This window comes from Benincasa hispida, chromosome 7, assembly GCF_027475165.1.
Source record: "Benincasa hispida cultivar pf3 chromosome 7, pf3_genome.v1.1, whole genome shotgun sequence".
Classification (NCBI taxonomy): domain Eukaryota; kingdom Viridiplantae; phylum Streptophyta; class Magnoliopsida; order Cucurbitales; family Cucurbitaceae; genus Benincasa; species Benincasa hispida.
The window spans coordinates 23,720,597-23,733,934 of record NC_143484.1 but is presented as its reverse complement, the minus strand read 5'-3'; the positions used below and the strand labels follow the sequence as shown (position 1 = coordinate 23,733,934).

General features: G+C 29.5%; 1 long non-coding RNA gene across 2 annotated transcripts; it reads left to right on the top strand.

Annotated features, from left to right (window-relative positions):
* Positions 1 to 1,448: 1,448 nt before the first annotated feature.
* On the top strand, positions 1,449 to 3,859 carry LOC120081855 (uncharacterized). Of its 2 annotated transcripts, none has more exons than XR_005482967.2 (3): positions 1,449 to 1,854; positions 2,216 to 2,330; positions 3,608 to 3,859. It is a non-coding gene; the product is annotated as an uncharacterized LOC120081855 (long non-coding RNA). The 2 variants fall into 2 exon arrangements; XR_005482966.2 differs by having other exon boundaries at positions 1,449 to 1,942.
* Positions 3,860 to 13,338: the final 9,479 nt, after the last annotated feature.

Here is a 13,338-nt window from a genome sequence, read left to right as displayed (position 1 = left end):
CACTCCTTTAAGGGCTGATTTTGGGGCTTGAACGATGTGGCGCCACACACTTTCTCATGGTCTGAGAGGTGTTCACTCATAGTAGGACTATGATGTATTATTTATTAGAGGAATCAGTGGTACTTAAGGAATTAGATGTAACTATAGGGGCAAAATAGTAAATTGGCCCAACTGTACTTACGAGCGATCTATGAAGGGTTATCATACTATTGATTAGTTATATCCAATGGACATAGAAATATATCTAAAGTGAGAAGTGTGCAGCTGTCGATCTTTAGTGGAGTGTTCGACAATTAACGGATGGTGGATTTCATGATTAAAGAGTTTAGTCAGCTATTCACGTACCGGTGGAGCTTTAAACTACAGGTCCATAAAGTCCCCTTGGTAGCTCAATGGATTCAAGTTGAGAATCGGTTTTTGGTTAGTTTGAAGTTTTCGAATTAACAAGAGGGAGTTTGATTATATATGATATAATTAAACTGGTTCAATTATATGTGATATAATTGACACGATGTATGAGATACATAAATTAGAGGAATTTGATATAAATATGATTTATATCAAGTAAAGAGGAAAGGAACTATGGTTTAAATATTACATATGATGTGATATTAAAACTATAGGTTATAAATAAAGTATGATAAGTTACTTATTGTATTTATTTATAATTAAACAATTATGAGATAATTGTGGTTGGTTATTTTCTCCATTAACCGTAAATGTGGGAGGTTATTTTCAGTTTTAAATAACTAAAGGATAAAATAAAAAGAGTTTTCATTTAACAAGAAATCGCTTCATTGTGTGCATTACTAATTGTTTAACTCACGAGAGACTACACGATAGCCTTCTAAGTGAAATACTAAATGATCGCGTAAAGCGCCTTTTACTAAACGATCGTGTAAACGATCTAGTGATTTACTAAACGATCGTGTAAACGATCTGACACTTGCTAAATGATTAAGCGTGTTTTACTAAACAATCGTGTACCTTTGAGTTTTACTAAACTATCAAGCATCTTGGTCTATGCAATAGATAGATTATTCTCACACTTGCTTGGTCGTATAATTCGGTCGATGCCTTCCTCCATCCCTCTACCAAATTCAACAAAGCCCACACCTCTTGGATTCTCTATAACACCCCGAATTTTCACTTTTTATATAATTTCTGTAATTTTGTTATTGGGGGGCATTTTTGGAATTTTGGAGTTCAAGTATAAGTACGAGAAATTAATTTTGATCTTACAAAAGTGTTCAGTTTAGAAATTAATGACAGGTTTTATTTTCACTTTTTGGAAAGAAAGGAAGTAATAAAATAAATGGGAATAAAGAAAGAAATAAAATAGAGTTTATTTTATTTCCTTTTTAGTTTTTAAGTTTTATTTTTATTATTATTATTATTATTATTATTATTATTATTATTTATATATAAAATAAATTAAACCCTTCTTCTTCAACCTCACCGTCCACCCCCCATTTTTTCGTGAAAACCCTAGTCGTCGAAACCAGCAGCCGCCTTTGAGTCTGCGCCAACCATACGCACCTCCAGTCAGACGTCAGTTCCGCTATCCTAGTCGCTTGCGGAACGCTTCGGTCGCTCAGTGTTTGCAGTCTGAAGCAGTCGCTCGTCGACCCTCTAGTGTCGTTCGCCGTCCAGCGTCTCTGGTCAGTCGCGTTCGTGGTGCAACCCTTTCGCCGCACCATTGTCAATTCCAATCGCGAACATCCGCTGTTCTTCGCATCGAGCACGGGTTCGAAGGCCAGCCACCTCTGTTCGACAAGCCATTGCCGCAAGTCCCAGGTCAGCTGTAGTTAGTCCGCTCGGTCGGAGTTGCATCGCGCCGACAGTTCTGTGCAGGTCCAGTCCATTTTCACAGCCGTTATTGTCTTGGTCATTGGTTTTGGATAGATTGATTGGTTGAGGTACAGTTAGTGGGTTTATTCGGGTGAGTAAATGGATGTTTGAAATTTATTTGGAAAACTCAAAGGTTGATGTAAATTGGGTGTTTTGGAATTAAGCTTAAAGATTTAAAAATCGATGTTTTTGCTTTGAATTTGAAGGATGTGTTTCTGTGATTAGGGAAATTACTTTAAGTTGCTATGGGTGTTTGGGTTATTGATTTGATTGGGTTTTCTTGAGGACTATTGAGCACTAATTAAATTTGCGACTCTAATTTATTGATACTCGTCGTATTTTGGATGTTGGTACGAGGTTTCAGATTATTGAAGTTGTTGTCCAGCCAACTAAAGGCCTAGTCGGCGAATTTTTGGTGAAAGGTTTCATTGGGCAAGGAAGAGGCTAAGCTTGCTAGTTTCTAGAGTTTCCGATTAGAGGTAAGTAATCTTACTACTGGAATTGCCTTTGTGTCGGGCGATAAATTTATGATTTATTTTTTAGGATTTTAAGACTAGTTATAAGGATACTTTTGACTATTCTGAGATTTAATGGACTGTTTAGAAAAGATACATGAGCATGTGATAATATGTCTGAAGCATTTTAATGTATGAGCATGATTTAGAATTTTATGAGTTATATTAAAAGGATGATTGAGCATGACCCTTAATGTAAGTTAAGTGGCACTCCTACTGGAATGTCTTAAAGTTAGATTAGGATTCGACATTTGCTGATTCATATAGTTATGCGAATTATTATGAGAATGTGTAGACAGTACTATATATTATGAAATCTCAAATACTTGATTGTTTACATAGCTTAGTGCATGAAAGTGATGTACTAGAGCAGATCCATTAACACTAGATTAATTACGTATGTTGAGGTTAATTAATATGACCTTGATGAGGAGATTTTAGAGAATTTATGATTAGGTGAATGTTATATGTAATAGGAAGTTAGATACCATTTTTTTTCCCTTCCAGACTATGTGACTGCATGAAAGTAATGCACGTCCAAGGACCTAGTACATGAAAGAGATGTACTAGGGCTGGTGTGTATGAAAGTGATACATACCTAGAGGGTACTGGGGTGTACGAAAGAGGTACATACTCGGTGGGTTATGTGTATACGAAAGAGGTGTATGCCTAACCATGTGTACGAAAGAGGTACACATCCCTACATTTATAAAGTGGATCTAGGGTGTACGAAAGAGGTACATACTTAGTGGATTATGTGTATACGAAAGAGGTTATACATAATTAGATGTACGAAAGAGGTACATACTTAGTAGGTTAGGTGTATACGAAAGAGGTGTATACTTAACTAGGTGTACGAAAGAGGTACACCTTTAATGGGTTATGTGTATATGAAAAAGGTGTATACGTAACTATGTGTACGAAAGAGGTACACATTAAGTGGGTTATGTATATACGAAAGAGGTGTATGCATAACCATGCATATGTAAGAGATTGTGTTTCCTTCGGGATTCACCAGAGGTTTTGGGTCCTACGGGACTTACTAGAGGTAGTGGACATATTCAATTACCTTAGGATAGAAATAAGTTTTTCATGTATATATGTATTCCATGAGGACTAGAATAGTTTATATGTTCCACTAGGGGTAGGCATCTAGAGGACATAGACACCTAGCCTGACCTCAGTAGTGGGGTTACTTACTGAGTATTTCATACTCATTCTTTCTTATGTTGATGTTTCAGGTAAGGGTAGAGATGCACCGGTGATGGCGCAGCTGAATTCGTGATCGTGCCACTGGGACTAGTTTTTACGCTTCCGCATCATGAAATTTAGAGTCCTTATTCTTCCCTTAATGTTTAGTTTTACTGTTTCAAACTTATTATTACAGATTATTTCTTTTATATATACTTTTAATAGTCTTTACAAATTACGGGTACCCTAATATTGTTTTAACAATTACATTTAATAAATGTCTTTTGAACTTCTCTTGTTTATGTAGCATTTATTTCAACATAACTGAGCGTCGTTTCAAATTCTATACATGCATTTATTTTAGTAACGGCCTAACTTAAGTCCTAGGGGTAGGGTTGTTACATTCTCACTTCGAGAATACCAAGTTTGTCGTGTGGTGATGTCTAAGGGTGTTTGTTCGTGGAAAAGACTATTTGTGATTACCAGACGATTGGGTAGGTGATCTGAAAGAGAGCAAGGGGTTACTATCCAATCTTCATGAGAGCGAGAGATTCACAGAAGAAAAGTTCTTCAAATGTATGTCTCTCGTTCTTTTTGTTTTTAAATTACTAAAGCAGGTATGTCTCTTGTTCCTTTTGTTTTTAAATTACTAAAACATGTTGTAATTTGTTCTAAGATGCATAACTATTCTGTATGTTTCTGAATACGTTTAATTCCTTTTACAATGGACTTGGAAAGATCTTACTTTCGCTCACTGGTTCTCTTTGATAAGAGCTCCTTCATAGCCAACTCCATGAATGGAAGCAAAATACGTAACTGCATGCGAAGCAGTAAAGAAGCAGTGTGGCTGCGCAAGTTCCTGACAGATTTGGAAATGGTTCCAAATATTCACCTATCCATTACTCTGTATTATGACAATAGTGATGCAGTTGCTAATTCCAAAGAACCAAGAAGTCACAAACATGGAAAACACATCGAAATAAAGTATCATCTCATCAAAGAGATCGTACACCGAAGAGACGTGATAGTCACGCAGATAACCTCAGAAGACAACCTTGCTGATCCTTTTACAAAGGCCTTCTCGGCTAAAGTGTTTAAGGGCCACCTGGTTGGACTAGGACTACAAGCATTATAATCTAGGGCAAGTGGGAGAATGTCAAAGAGTATTTTAGATGCCCTAGTTTATTGTATTTTCTCTCTTTATTTCTCAACATTGTCAACATTATATATTTATATGTTTGTCTCATTGGAGTATTAGTCCAAGTGGGAGATTGTTTGGAATGTCCTAAACCCACAATTCATAAATATTGTAAACAAATCCATGACTATAACATGAACACTTTAACTTTATGTGGTGAAATCTCAAAAAAAGTTGGAGAAAGTGGAAAATTTTGGAGAATTCTCTAATTTCATATTTTTCTTGTATTTTATTTATTTTATTCATTTATATATTATATTTTATTTATTTTTCATTGATATCTGTGTTCTCGTAGTGCTTCTCAAGTTCACAACACTTTATTAGCACGAGCTCCTATCATTTCTCTAGCTGAAGGTAGGTCCTAAAAGTAGGTCAATTTTTTTCTGTGTATTATAATTAATAAATTTAATGTTATTTTGTATATTTAATATCTATTAAATTTCTAATATAAATACAATGTTTTGTGATAGCGTTCCCATGACAAACCTTACGAAATTAGAATTCACAACCCTTGACATTAATGGCAATAATTATTTGTCATGGGTTTTCGATGCCGAAACACCTAAATGTTATGAACTTAGGGGAAACAATTAAAGAAGAAAATACAATATCCAGTTAAGACAAAACAAAAACTATGATTTTCTTTTGTCATCATCTCCATAGGGCATTGAAAATGGAGTATCTTATAATAAAATATCCTCGTATCTTATGGAAAAATTGAAAGAGAGGTATGATCATCAAAAAACAGTTATTCTTCCTAAAGCTCGTTATGAGTGGATCCATTTGAGGTTATAAGATTTTAAATCAGTAAGTGATTACAATTCTGCATTATTTAAAATCAATTTGAAATTTTTGTTATGTGGAGAGAAAATTATTGATGTTGATATGTTAGAGAAGATATTTTCTATATTTCATGTCTCGAATATGCTTCTATAGCAGAAATATCGAGAGAAAGGTTTTAAACAATATTATGAACTAATTTCATGTCTTCTCGTGGCCGAACAAAATAAGAGTTATTGATGAAGAACCACGAATCTTGACCAACTGAACAACACCATCCCCTGAAGTGAATGTTGTGAATATTAATAATCATGGTCGAGGTCGTGATCGTGGTCGTAGTCGAGGTCGTGACCGTGGTAGAGGAAGATTTCAACTATGTATGAAAGTTCGAATATGCATCTTATGGATGCAGTCACAACATATTTATATGGATCTCTTGATAATGATACTTATATGAGAATCTTAGAAGAATTTAATGTACCTAAAACATATAAATCAAATTCTCAAGAATTGTATTCAATAAAGTTACAGAGATCGCTATATGGATTGAAACAATGACGTATGTGGTATAATCGCCTAAGTGGATATTTGTTGAAAGAAAGATATAAAAAAAAAAAAAAAAAAAATCAATATGTTCATGTATTTTTATAAAGAAATCATAGTCAGAATTTGTTAATGTAATTGTATTTATTGACGACTTAAATATAATTAGAATTCCTGAAGATCTTTCAAATACAATAGAATGTCTTAAGAAATAATTTGAGATGAAAGATCTTGAAAAAAACAAAATTTTGTCTTGGTTTGCAAATTGAGCATTTAGCAGATAGGATATTTGTTCATCAGTTAACTTATACAGGAAAAGTTTTAAAAAGATTTTATATGGACAAAGCACATCCATTGAACATTCCAATGGAAGTTCATTCATTAGATGTGAATAAAGATATATTTCAACCTTGAGATGATAATGAAGAATTTCTTAGTCCTGAGGTACCATATCTTATGCAATTGGTGCACTTATGTATCTTGTTAATAAAACAAGTTCATATTTGCATTTTCAGTAAATTTATTAGCAAGATATAGTTCTTCTCCAACAAAAAGACATTAGAACAAAATTAAGCATATATTTTGTTATCTTCGAGGAACGATCGATGTGTGTTTGTTTTATTCAAATAAACCAAATTTTGATCTAGTTAGTCATGCATATTATGGATATTTATTTGATCCACACAAAATTAGATCTCAAACATGTTATCTATTCACATAGGGAGGAATTGTTGTATCGTGGCGGTTAGTGAAATAGACCATAACGGCTACTTCTTCAAATCATGTTGAAATTCTTGCAATTCACATGGCTAGTCGAGAATGTGTCAATGACTCAGCACATTTGTGGAACATGTAGTTTGTCTTCTAGTAAAAATCTTTCAATGATATTATATGAAGACAACATAGCATGCATATCCTAAATCAAAGAATGATATATTAAAGAAAATATAACAAAGCATATTTAACCAAAACTTTTTTACAGTCGTGATCTTGAAGAAAATTGTGACATCACTGTACAACAAATTTGTTCGAAGGATAACGTGGCAGACTTATTTACAAAATCATTACAAATCGCAACCTTTGAGAAATTGGTGCACGAAATTAGAATACGGTGACTTAGATATCTCAAATGATGTTTTCATGATAGGAGTAAATATACTATATTCTTTTTAAAGTATTAGATTATATGAAATATGTATTATTTTTTCTTCACTAGGATTTTTTTCCTCAATGGAATTTTTCCTAGCAAAGTTTTAATGAGACATATTTCATATATATATATATATATATATGATATATAAGGGAGAGTATTATAAATACCACAAATTATGTGTAAAATAGATATTCATTCTTAGTGTCAAAAGCCAAATGTCACTCCCTCTACACCGCATGTATGTTGTCTTGTGTTTTGTAAATACTCACACTTAGTGTCCAAATAAACTGCATTCTACTTGTCATTTTGCCTATAAATAGAGACATTTTGTGGAGTTTGAAAAACACACATACATTGGTGAAATCTCAAAGAAAGTTGGAGAAAGTAGAAATTTTGAAGAATTTTCTAATTTCATATGTTTTTGTATTTTATTTATTTATATATTATATTATATCTGTTGTAATATTATATTTTATTGGTATCTGTCTTTCCATTGAGCTTCTCAAGTTTACAACTATATATATATATATAACCAAATAAAAGTGCTAACAAAATTATAATTTAAAGTAGAACCAAATAAAAGCGCTAAAAATTTTATCATTTGGATATTATCTAGTTAGAAAAAAAATGAAAGAAACATAGAACTCCACCAAACCAAATCCCTTTGCTTGAATATAATTTTCTTATCATTTAACTTGGTATCTTTAGCTCTAAGAATTAGCCAACCCTTTTCTACATGTAAATAATTTTATCAATATATATATATACACACACAAAAATATAAAAATAAAGATCTTCAAATGGTATAGAAATTATACTTTACTTCAACTTGCAACTCTGCAAAAAAAAAAAAAAAAAAAAAAAAAGTAAAAATCATATTTATTTATAGCTACAATAATTGACACAATAATATTATTTTCTTTAAAAAAAGGTAAGAGATAAAATTAATTAAGCAAAAAAGCTATAATTTGTTAAAATAATTGTTGCAATAATGAAGTTTCCAAGTTGCAACAATCAACTATTTTTCCTATGAATTGTAAATTTGTGAACTTACGAAAGTTGAATTCTTTGAAGAACTGATTTAGATATTTCATTATTAAAACATTAAATCACAAATCTATTAATTAATTAAAATACTTGCCTTCTTTTCTCTCTATTTTTTTTCTTTCAGAAAAGTCCCTCTAATAATTTTACTCCAATATATGCAACTATAAAATAGTCCTTACAAAATAAAAATTAAATCTCATAATTATTACATAATTAATTTTATTAAAGCAAAAGTATATATAATTGATGTAAATAACTATTTATGAACTTTTTGTTTTTAAATAGAAAACAAAAAAATTATCCAACATATAATTTTTTTAAAAAAAAAAAAAAAACTAAAAATAGTCTTTAAACTTATTTGAAGAAAAAAAAAACAAAAACTAACTATTGAGATCTAAACTAAGAATTCGAATTCGTTTGTGATTATTGTAACTTTTATAATAATTATTGGTAATTTTGTATTTTATAAAAGTATTATCTTGTTTTAGATATAATAACTAAAATAATCTAATATTATTTTTTATATAATTTATAATTATTAAATAATTATTTAAAATATATGTATAAAATTAATATTAATTTTAAATGATAAATTAAATTTTAATTTTAATTAAAAATTGCATCCGCCTTTAAGATAATCGAAAAGGTAATAAATAATCATTTTGAAAAGGGAGTGAATGAACTTGTGATTTAGACGTGACTTTAGTGGATTTAAACATAATTTATTTTACGAAACTTATATTTTTCTCCAAATAAACTTTTTGTGCGTAACGAGTATTTAATTATCAATACTAATTGATAAACAAAGGTAAAAACAAAAAAAAAAAACATTCTATTAAAAACTAATATCATATATTCGTAATCCTATAATTTAATCTACAATCTCCCAAATTAACTTTTGTAATCTTTTTATAACATGTTGGAAAGTTAATCTTTTTATAACATGTTGGATGAGAGAAAAAACCTACCAACTTTATGTCAATTGAATTATATTCATTTTGACAATTAATTTTTGTAATTACTAAAAAAACATTTTTATAATTAATTCATAAGAAACAATTTTGGAATTCTAAAATTGAAACCATTATTTCCATAAACACAAAAATTCAACTTTATAATTGAGCTCATAAGCCAATAAAAAATTGAATGAAACTTTTGTCTTTGCTTTCTTTTCAAGAAAGAAACCAACAAATCAAATACTCCCCAGAAAAAACAGGAAAAAAAAAAAAAAAAAAAAAAACCAACAAATCATCCCAAGATATTTATATTTGTTAAATAGGAAATATAATTAAGAAACAAGGCATGAAAACGACGTCGTATGAGGGAATTAAAAAGGCTAGGAAAATTTCATACCAAATCCAAGTAGTGCATTACCACATTTAATTCAAATCCATTTTCTCAAAATTAAACATCACATTTATTGGGCCCAAAAAGCAAAATAATTATAAACAAAACCCCCAAATTTAATTATATTATTAATTGTTGCTTCTTTGTTACAATTCATTCCATAAAAAAGAGAAATCTTTTGCTTCAATTTGACATTGGGATATTTTAGAATAGCTAAAAATAAAAAGTATACAACTTTTTAAATAAATAAAGAAAATATTTTAAGGTTTTAATGAGTTTGCTAAAAAATATTGACTTTTGGATAACTTGTAATAACAATATTAATTAATATATACCATTTTATCCTAAACAAATATTAATTAATATAGACTTTATTCAGTTTTATATTACTCTAACTCATTCCACTACAAAAAAAAAAAATGGTGACACAGAATCCATGTGGCAAATAGAGAAAGAATATTTTAATAATTATTATTTTCATCTGTGACAATAATATTATTTTTAAATAAATGGTATATATATAGGAAAAAATATATTGATTGAAAATGATTTTGATCATGATTTAATATAAGTGAACGAATAAAATATAATAAATTGCTCTATATACTTTTTTTTTACTTATGTATATCTTGATATCTATAGTTTATGATGTCGTAGAAATTAAAATATCTTATTAATTAAGTCGTTCATTATTATTTATTCAAATTTCAAATTTGAGATTGTTCTAAAATATTATTATTGTCTAAAGATATGGTTTGAAATATTTGTATGAATAGATTGGATAATTTTTTTGTTATGTTTTTTTTAAAAATAAATTATATAAAGTTCAAAGAATTAAAATGTATTGTTTGAAAAATTTAGGATCAAAATAGGATAATTATAATAGTCTTAGGACAAAAATAACATTTATTATTATTTTTTTTTAAGATAACATTTATTGTTTTTTTAAAATACCCATTTTAACTTATATTTTAAAAAATGTCTATTTTTTGTTTATAAACTTAAAAGAAAAAACATTATTTCTACTTTTTTTTTTAATTTTATTTTGTAATCCACTGTTCTATAAGTGTTTAAAGAAAAGCCCAATTTTGAACATTTTTTTTTTTACGTTTTTTAAAATTGACTAAGAATTTATTTATTTATTTAACATAAAAGGTGATAACTATAGTACAAAATTTGTGAACAAAATGATTATCAAGCATAGCTTGAATTTCAAAGTCGAAGATTAAAAATCTTGAAATATTGAATACCAAAATAAACTAAACTTAAAGGTTCATCATAAATTAGATAAATATTTTGTAAAGTCTATGAGTCAAAATCGTATAAAATCTAAAAGGCTCAGATATAAAAGTATTATTAAATTTCATGTTGTTTAACAAATTAAACTTACATTATTTCAAAAGTTGTTATATTACTCTTGATTTTTTATAAATATTTATAAGCAGAAATTTGTTAGAATTTTGGATAAAAGTTGAGACTTTAAATGGTCACAGTGATGATGTAGAGGAGTGTGATGATGTTTCAATAATAATTTACGTCGTAGATCACCAACACATTGTGTTTGGATCTCAATTTTTATTTGATGTTCTAAGACTTTCTATTCAAAGGATCATTTCGAAATATTTTGAGAAAGATCGGAGTATTATTGCAACTCTTATAAGAATAAATATATCTTTAAAATTAAAAAAATATTGAGGGTTGTCCAAGGCAAGATCCAAAATCTACGAGTAGGTCCAAGCCCAAAGAGAACCTGCATGAGACATAGAGGAATGCACTTCCCAAAAGAGAAAAGTCAAAGCCTCGAGGTTTGGGTTGACCAATCGAGCTAGTAACTATATACCAACTGAGAAATAATCGAGCAATGTTCAGTTTGGCATCTGCAACCTCAAGTGTTGAAAACAACCCTAACATCATCAAATCTATATGTAACCATAGATTATCAGAGGAATGACACTATAAATAACCGCATTTGGTGATGTGGAAGGGAAAAGTAAGTAATCTCCAAACGAATGCTCCAATCTTACTTATTTCATGACTAGTTAACCTATACATTTCTTGTACTGACTTAAACATCAAATTGTGGCAAGTTTGATATCATACTAACGTGAGAAACACTTATGTAGGTCAGCTCAAAAAGCAAGACTAGACTAAGAGAAGCGGACAAGCTCACAAAGGGCCTGTGATGACGATGAACGCATGCGAAATCTAAGTGCCAACGGAAAAGAAAAAATAAGTTTTTTTAATTGTAATTTATGGAATCTAAAAAGTTCAAAGATCAAGTTAAAAAAATTTAATGTAAAATATAGAAAGAAAGAAAGACACAAAAGTTGAAAGGAACAATGATAATTGTGGGTGTAAAATTTGACCCGTTAGCCCCCAATCCACTATAATACCATGTTCTAGATGTCGTCAAAGGCGCGTGTATCACACATGCACCCACCAAATGTGGGCCCCAAAAAGCCAAGAAAAGTAATTTTCTTTTAAAAGACCCCAAATGGTCCTTGCATTCTTTTTCCTTCCATTTTAATCATATATTATCTTAATTTGATTACTTTTCATAAATAGTCCATCAAAATTAATTTGTATTGGAATTGATTAAATGAGAATAATAAATTTCATTTAAAGAAATAAAAATATATAAGTATATTTTAAAAATTTTAGAGTAAAGATACTAATAAATAATCTTTTTTTTGAAAAATAAACGATAAAATAGTAGTATAGACTAAATTGAAGATTTATTGAAAATGCATAGATTAAAATTGAACATGTAAAAGTATAATAATTAAAATTGAATAAATTCTAAAGTATAGAGGTCAAATTGATTTATTTTTTTAAAAAACCATCCAAATTGATATTTTAATTAAAAAAATATAATCTAGTTTATATACTTTTTTAGAGTAATTAAACAAAATTGACGATGAATTAGAGCTGACTGTGCTTTCTCATCTTTTTGACGCTGAGTTGCTGACCAATCAACAGCATGGATTTGAACTCCAAAATCCTAAATTAAAATATTAACAAAAAAGGGCAATAATAATAATAATAATATAAAAACACACATCATAAACCCTTATATTTTATATTTCTTAATTAATCAGCTTGATAACACTCAAATAATTAAATCTCATTGTCGTGATGGAGTTTTCATATTTATTCCATTTTTATTTAAAATTTTAAATTATCCATTTAAATTTTTATTTAATAGGTTCTGACATATTCAAAACTTCTACTGTTTGGGGCGCTAAGATGATGTAAGATATGGAGAGTTCTGACGTCTGGGGAATTTTGATCGAGTACGAACGATTGAGTATATTCAAGCATTGAGATGATATACGATACACGGAAGGAAAATGACGGTGACATACAAAACACGTTCCAAAAATGGGCCTACAAGTAATTAAAATCGATGAGATATGATAATGAGTCCAAACACTGAGATGATATAAGATGTGAGGATATACCATCTCATGTTGGACCCTCAGATAGCCCCTAAATGACACAGTAGATATAAATCTGAATCTTATATCTAATAGGCCTTCAAACTTTCAATACAGAGGTTTTTCAGACCAACACAAAATTTTGGGATGGTCGTGTTGGCTACGCGAAAGATCCCATAGTCTCCAATCCAACATTCTATCACTTAAAATTTCGAGTTGGGTTGGATTGATGAATTATTGTATTATTTTTATTAACTTAAAAACACTTAAATTTAT